This window comes from Mustela nigripes, chromosome 12 (assembly GCF_022355385.1).
Source record: "Mustela nigripes isolate SB6536 chromosome 12, MUSNIG.SB6536, whole genome shotgun sequence".
Classification (NCBI taxonomy): domain Eukaryota; kingdom Metazoa; phylum Chordata; class Mammalia; order Carnivora; family Mustelidae; genus Mustela; species Mustela nigripes.
This window is the reverse complement of record NC_081568.1, coordinates 128670364-128677668: the sequence shown is the minus strand read 5'-3', so window position 1 is coordinate 128677668 and position 7305 is coordinate 128670364. Positions and strand designations below refer to the sequence as shown.

Sequence of the window (7305 nt, the reverse complement as noted above, 5' to 3'; positions counted from 1 at the left end):
AAGCAAACACCACAGTCTGGGCATACTCAACAAATGCTTGTTTTTCACATTGTGTCTCTCCCCTCTGACTTCTGCTACCATACCACTGTGGTCAGGCACTGATTATGTCACTCAGCTGCTCAAAGTCCTCCAAAATGCTCTCATGATTTAGTTGCCTGAGTGCCCACTTCTCAGCCCTGCACGGACAGTCCCACCCCCGCTTTCCAGCATCCTAGCAACTCACTGATCCCTGAATGCCCTCCATTTTCTGTCCTTTCCATCTGGAACATACCCCGTGCCTCCTCTTTCCCACAAATGCCTTCGCAAAGTATTTTGGACGTCAGTTACTCTAGCACGTCCTTTGTGGTCTCCTTAATTGCATATGAATACGGCCCTTAACCTATTTCATCGTGTATCTCTTCCTGGCTTGGGGAATATGCTTATCCTAATATTCCTGCAGGTCCTACGTGCAAACCTCGGGGTGGTAAACACATTAAAAAGTCATTATAAAGCGCAGTGACTGAGACAGGTACGGGACTCTATGGCCAGACACTGGACCCGTCTTCAGAGGAGTAGGGAGAGCTTCCAAGAGAAGAGGACACATAAGATCAAGTGGAATTTTGCAAGCTAAAGGGTATTGGGTAATGTATTCTCGAAGGCCAGAGTCAACTCAAATGCGTGCAGGTGTGAGGAAGTAACAGGTGAGTGAGACCGGTGAGGTATGAGACTCGGCAGACAGACCGTGCGCTGTCAAGTTGAAAGGGGGCAGGAGCCTTCCAGTACAGCCTCACATTTCCTGGTAGGAACCCGGACTCTGTGTGGCCCGGTTATCCAATTCTGTAACAGGAGGCAGAACTTCTGAGGATTTTCCAGCACGTGTGCTTCCCCTCCCCTCCACTCTGGCCCACGGGCGGACCCACACTCCTTATGGACTCTGGTCCTAGGATTGGCAGGGTTTTTTCCAGAGCCTCTAGTGGGATTTACTCCGACACTACAAGGATTTGGGGAAAGCACAATGGATTTCGTAACCAGGGGCCTGTGAGTATCCCAATTCTCCTTACCACTTTAGACAATGTTAGTTTGTTTCTTGATGGTGGCGAACTATGCACTGATTTTTGTGACCTGATAAATGGATAAGTAATAGGTGCACTTTTAATTTAAATAAATGAATATTGAGATCAAGACTCTGTTAGGAGAATTCTTTTCCAGGCAACACTGTGTATGAAAAGGTGGCACTATGACTAAACATAAAGGTAGAGCTATCGCTAGGATAAAATTTCTCAGATTTTCACCTTTAATCTTGCTGTGCTTTCAAAGTGACATTTTGAGAGAATTAAGACTTGTTCTAAAATGGACCCTGCAGCCACACACACACTCACAAATTTGCACTTTTGTATGAAAGGATGCTGGGGCCTGTTTACCTGAGATTATTTTTTGCTCTCTGTTATTTTGATTGGCTTGTCTTGCAATCCGAGAAACGCTCAGCAGCTTATGTATCTTGAGTGATTAAAATGACTTCATAATAGAAATCGTACAATTTTCACACTGATGGCTGTGAATATTAATTAATTTCTGAAAAGTATGAAAATTTTTGTGAGAAAAATATTACAAAAGGTTGTTTATCCCCATGAAAATTTTAGACTGTTTATTGAAATATCAATCAGAAACCTTGTGAGGCTTACGAAGATAAAAGAGTTCTTTAAATTCTGGTCTGTTTATTTTTTCTCTGCTAAATTGCTTCTCTGCAGAGAATGCTACTGACAAAAAGGTGAAAATAGGCCAAGAGGCACCATGGAAATTAATAAAAGCCCAGAGTGCTCTTCTTAATAGAAGGTATCTTCTATGTGTCCAGGATTTTTAAAAGTGAATGAATCCAGTGTTGTATAAAATTGTCCCAGGCAGTATTTAACTTCATGTGAATTCTACCTTGTGAATATTTTCTGGTTATTTTAGTGAAATTGTAACTCACACAACAGCTTTGAACTAGTAAAACTCCTGGATGGAAGAAATGCAGTTTGATTTGAGGGGTGTGGAAAAAAGGAAAAAAAAAAAAAACAAAACAAAAAACAGTTGTAAGCCACACTGACTTCTTTCTAGTTTTGAAAGATTTTTCAGCTTTTTAAGAAAAGAGAATTAGCATAAAGTATTTCCTGGGCATTTCTTAAGGTCAAAAACTGAGGAAAATTGAAATAATGGCCCCTGTGTTTGACTTCCTTCCTCCATAACTGAAAACTCTTCCATATGTTTGCTTTCATACCCCTCCTAACGACCCCCCCAAATTTCTTTTTGATTTCCGGGATGGCTGATCTTGTTTTCCTGCTTCTCTGTTTGGCCGCTATTGTTTGAGGACAGCAGGATTTCCTTAGGAATCACTCTGGGAGGACTCAGAACATCTCTGTTTTTTGGGATATTTTGTCCTCATGTCAGTGACTAGAACATGAAGAATTTAAGGGGCTCAAGCCATTTACAAGGGTACAAAGTGCATTTTGTTACTTGCATCCTGAGCTCCACATCCTTCTGCAGATTTCAAGTGAGCCAAAAATTAAAAAAACAAACAAACAAACTAGTTCTTTGAGCTGTGGTCAGTAATGAATGTGACACAAAGCAGGGAGACAGCGCCAGACCCATCCAGGGACACTAGTTACCATTTGCAAATAACGTGTTGACTGCTGTCTCTTTGGGCTCAGAAAACTGGACATGCCACTTGGGCCATAGCTCGGACTTAGGTATAGGGAATTGACCAGGCCTGAGCACCTGGCTCAAATTAGAGCTTGTTAAGGGCATCTGGGAACCACACTGCCTCATAGCAGGGATGATTTAGGGCTGAAACCCACTTAAGCTCTTTATTTCACCCCAAATCAGGACAGCCATATGAATTTTTAAAAGTCTATAATTTTTAATAATTTTAAAATAATTTTTATATTTTTCATTTTTATAATTTTTAAAATAATTATTTTTTATATATTTTACATAATTTTATCTTGTAGTTATAAAGCAGTATAACAGTATAGTTAACACACAGCATTATATTAGTTTCAAGTGTACAATGTAGTGATTCAACAATTCCATTCATCACCTGGTGCTCATCACAAGTGCCCTCCTTAATCCCTATCACCTATTTCACCCATCCCCCCAACCACCTACCCTCTGGAAACCATCAGTCTGTTCTCTACAGTTAAGGACATGCTTTAGAATTTAAAACCCTACCAAATTCATACATAAGTACTTTTGTGAGGGTAGGGACCCTAAAACTACATCTCCAGTGCACTCTGTGACCAAGTTTAATTCATACATCTAAAAGTAAACTGTTTAATTGATAGACTCGAACATTTTCTGTACCTATTGCCTACTAACTTCTAGTTAGTTGATTTGCTTAGCTCCATTATGTTCATCTATGGTCTTAGAGTTGGTCTTCCTCTACTTAAAACTCTGTTCTGCAGGAGTGATAAAGTGTCAGTCATTTCTACCTTAGTGAGAATTTTAAACATGTACATAGCATCTCCTGGATATTGCTATTCATCAGTAACAGTAAGTTAAGCATGCAGAGGTAAATTTCAATGGTGAAAAGGTCTAACTTTCAAACAGGGCTGATAGTGAACTTAGATCATGCATAAACATTTTAGTCCTCTGCCCCAACCATTCTCAGTTAGGGGCCTGACATCCTCCTCTGTTGCTGGAGTAGCCTTGAGAGGCCAGTCATGAACGTGATGGCTCTCTTGCTGTTTCCACCTAACCATTTAGAAGTTCTATGCTATTTCCCATATCCCTCCATAGAAATCCTCTCCTTTGCAACGTACAAATTAGGTAACTTCTGGTCTTCAAAAAGATAGAATAAAACTTAAAGAGGCCTGAAGGTCAAGGAGCTAAGATTCACCTGTCGCTCCTTCTGCCTTTATAATGTGGGTTGCCATGGTGATGGGAGTGTAGGAATTAGGAAAAGTCAAGGAGATGCAAAAACAAAACAAAAACAAAAAACAAAACTTTTGTAATATTTCCTCCTGACTCCAGACTGAACCAAGATACTGTTTGGTTCTAATTTTGTGCTGAAGGTGGTCAGTAAACACACTTTGATTCTTCGTCTTACCACCTTCTACTTTCTCTGTGCTACCTGGGACCTTAATAGGACCAGCCCTACCAGAGGACTGGTGCTTCTCTGGTTTGCATGTTAAATATCACTTTTAGTTGTGAAATGAAAGACTGTTGGAAGACTGTTTAAGCCTCATCAAGTGTGTGGTTGATTTTGGTAAGGGTCATGCAGTAGTGTGCTCAACACTGTAGTGTACAACGGGTAAGGTAGACCTTGTTGTTCCAGCCTCAAGATCCACAGCAAGACGGGAAGGAAAGAAGAATGAGTCTTTCCTTGTCCTTTTCTAGTAAGTGAAGAAATAAAACCTTTGAAATACTTTTCATTGACTCCATATTCTCAGTTGAGGGCCACTAATCTCTTATGATGGCCATCTCTCTAGATGGCCAGAACTTCTAGTCACCATTTCATTGACCATTTGCTTATAGACAATCCAGGTTCACAAGGGAAACTAAGCAAATGCATGTATTTCACAACTAAGGAATTTGACCACAGAGGGCTCCATGGAGCCCTGGCCCTGAAGTCTGTGGATCAAGTCAGTCACTTAAAGCCTCATAGTTGTGTTGGCCCTCCAGATCTTACTAGTCAGAAGGCAACAAAAGGTAGAAAATGATAGATACAACAGCAACAGACAGCAATGTTCTTCCTAAAGTCTAGAGTTTGTGGTCTCTGCCACCTTCTGTGTGGGTTCTTATACTTGAAACCCACCTTCTACCTACTGGGCTCTTTACAAAGGAGAGAGGGAGAGAAGGTAGTATTTGTCACCAGCTGGAAGAAGTCTGCATTGTCTCATCATACCAACTGTATGAGCCTCAGGGCCTCAGGGAGGGAGATAAATGTTTTTAGAGAAAAATTCAAAGAGGATATATGTGTAGGCAAATGAGCTTTCAAATTCTTTCTCTGCTTAAATGTCCCACCACCCAGAGTCCAACAGCCCAGTAGCATCTCTGGTCTTATTCTACATCACCGACCTTCCCGGTCCTCAAAACTCCTTCTGGCCCAGAGCAGTTTCACAACCCCAATGCCTACATGGCCCAGGCATGTAATGTCAACAGTGAAAAGGACCACAGAGGGATTTGGGGGAATTGGAGGGTACAGTGGGAATAGCTATTCAGATCTAGCTGATAATTGCCATGAGAAAATGTAATGCCAGATACTCCAATTTTTAAAGTAAAGCTAGGAATTCAAATTTTTATGCATATCTCTCATTCTTGGAATGATAACTCCATTTAAAAAACAAAAACATTTTGGGGCACCTGGGTGGCTCAGTGGTTTAAGCCTCTGCTTTCAGCTCAGGTCATGATCTCAGGGTCCTGGGATCAAGCCCCACATCGGGCTCTCTGCTCAGCGGGGAGCCTGCTTCCCCCTCTCTCTCTGCCTGCCTCTCTGCCTATTTGTGATCTCTCTCTGTCTATCAAATAAATAAATAAAAATCTTTAAAAAATAAAAAATTAATAAAAAAATTTAAAAAAAACATTTTATACCAGATATAGGTGGATGGCCAGTAGCCGATATTTTCCCTGAAGCTTAGACATTAAAACAGCACTACCCAACATTGATCATAATAAGTGTTACAGGAAAATAAGTTTGGGAAACTCAAGGTAGAGCACATCACTAGCATGTGGAGAAGGCCATGCAGGAGCTTATACCTCAAGACACTCAAGCATAACTTAAGAAGAGTACAGTCCCCAAAAACTGTATGTACAATCCAATTGCTTCTTCCTACTTTGGTCCAAGCTGCCATCATCTCTTGCTTGAGTCACAGTAATAATCTCCTAAGTCATCTCCATGTGTCTCTAATTGTCCCTTAGCTCAATTTACTGCAAGCAGAGAGATGTGTTCAGAACATGTCAGGTCATGTCTCTCCCCTGCTATAAACACTGCAGTGGTTCCCATTTCATCCAAGCCCAAAGCCAAAGGCCTGCCTACTATGTCCTTGGTGTTCTGGCCCCCTTCTTCTCTGACTTCATTTCCTACTCTTACCTTTCTCTCTCTCTCTCTCTCTCTCTCTCTCACTCACTCTTTCTGTTTATGCACCTTCCAACTTCGGGCTTTGCACTGGCTGTTCCCACTGACTTAGATACTCCTCCCCCTAATGTCCATATACTCCCTTTAATGTAGAAACCTGCCCTGATCACTTGATTTGGGACTATCATTCACTCCTCCCCAGCACTCCCTATCCCCTTTACTCTGCTTTTTCTTGTTTATCTATCGTGTACATCCTTTCCATCATAATGTATAACTTATTTGTTCTGCCTGTTGTTTCCTGATTATCCTTTTTCCACTGGCATATAAGCTCCACAAGGGCAAGGGTATTTGTTTTGTTCACTGATAGATCTCCAGTTCATAGCCAAGTGCTTGCATAAAGTACAGCCGAAACACTCACTAGATCTTTGTTGCGAATTAATGAGTGGATGGAATTATGCTTGGAAACCTGTCTCCACAGAAGTCCCAGTGCCCTCACAGATCGTAATGCTGTAAAGAGTAACAGGAGCTGCCTGATGCCTGTTGTGTGGCTGGATTGAATCTAGAAATTCGGTGGCTCTTGACTGTGTCAAGGACCATGCACAATGGGCGCTGAGAGAAAAACGACAGGCTCCTTGAGTTTTGCTCCGTGAAGGTGCTATGGGAGCCTACAAGCCTGGAAGAGGCTGGTCTGAAACGGCATACGAGGAGCAGAGCCCCACGCTTGCACTTCCTCTTTGAAATCTGGTTGAGGATGACATCTCCTTGTCAAAAGCTCAGTCCCCACAGTCCTGACTAATGTTCCGTTAAGACCTTGAGGTAGCAAAACCATTTCTCCTAGGAGCTTGGTTTGAGCCCCGGCAGAAAGACAGGCAATTCATCCCTGTGAGCTGGCAACTGGCCTCTCCTCAGCATCTGTTCCTTTCGTTTTTCCTGTTACCACACATGTGCCAATTAATTTTTAACTCCATTAACACCTACTTCCTGCCACATCACCACCATCCCTGCTCTCTTCTCAGTGAGCTTCCTTTGGACCTACTCTCGGGAGAGGGAACATTCACAAGGCATGATACAAAGTGAACTTCACTGAGAGAATTGGTGTCTTGGTGGAGTCTTACTCCAACCTCAGCCCACTACAGACTTTTTGAATAAAAACTGCACAAAACACAAGACAACACATGGCTTACTGGCAGGACTTTTAACATCAAAATAGGAAATGCTTACCATCGCAGGGAGGCCCCAGCCCTGACGGAGACTGCCCTCCTATCACCTGTCCA

General features: G+C 42.1%; 1 long non-coding RNA gene across 1 annotated transcript in view; it reads left to right on the top strand.

Moving 5' to 3' along the window:
* Positions 1–748: 748 nt before the first annotated feature.
* The window catches only part of LOC132028831 (uncharacterized), a 123870-nt gene continuing 117313 nt past the window's right edge, over positions 749–7305 (top strand). The window contains exon 1 of the long non-coding RNA XR_009407562.1: positions 749–1017. This is a non-coding gene — a long non-coding RNA (uncharacterized LOC132028831). The remainder of the gene's footprint in view (positions 1018–7305) is intronic.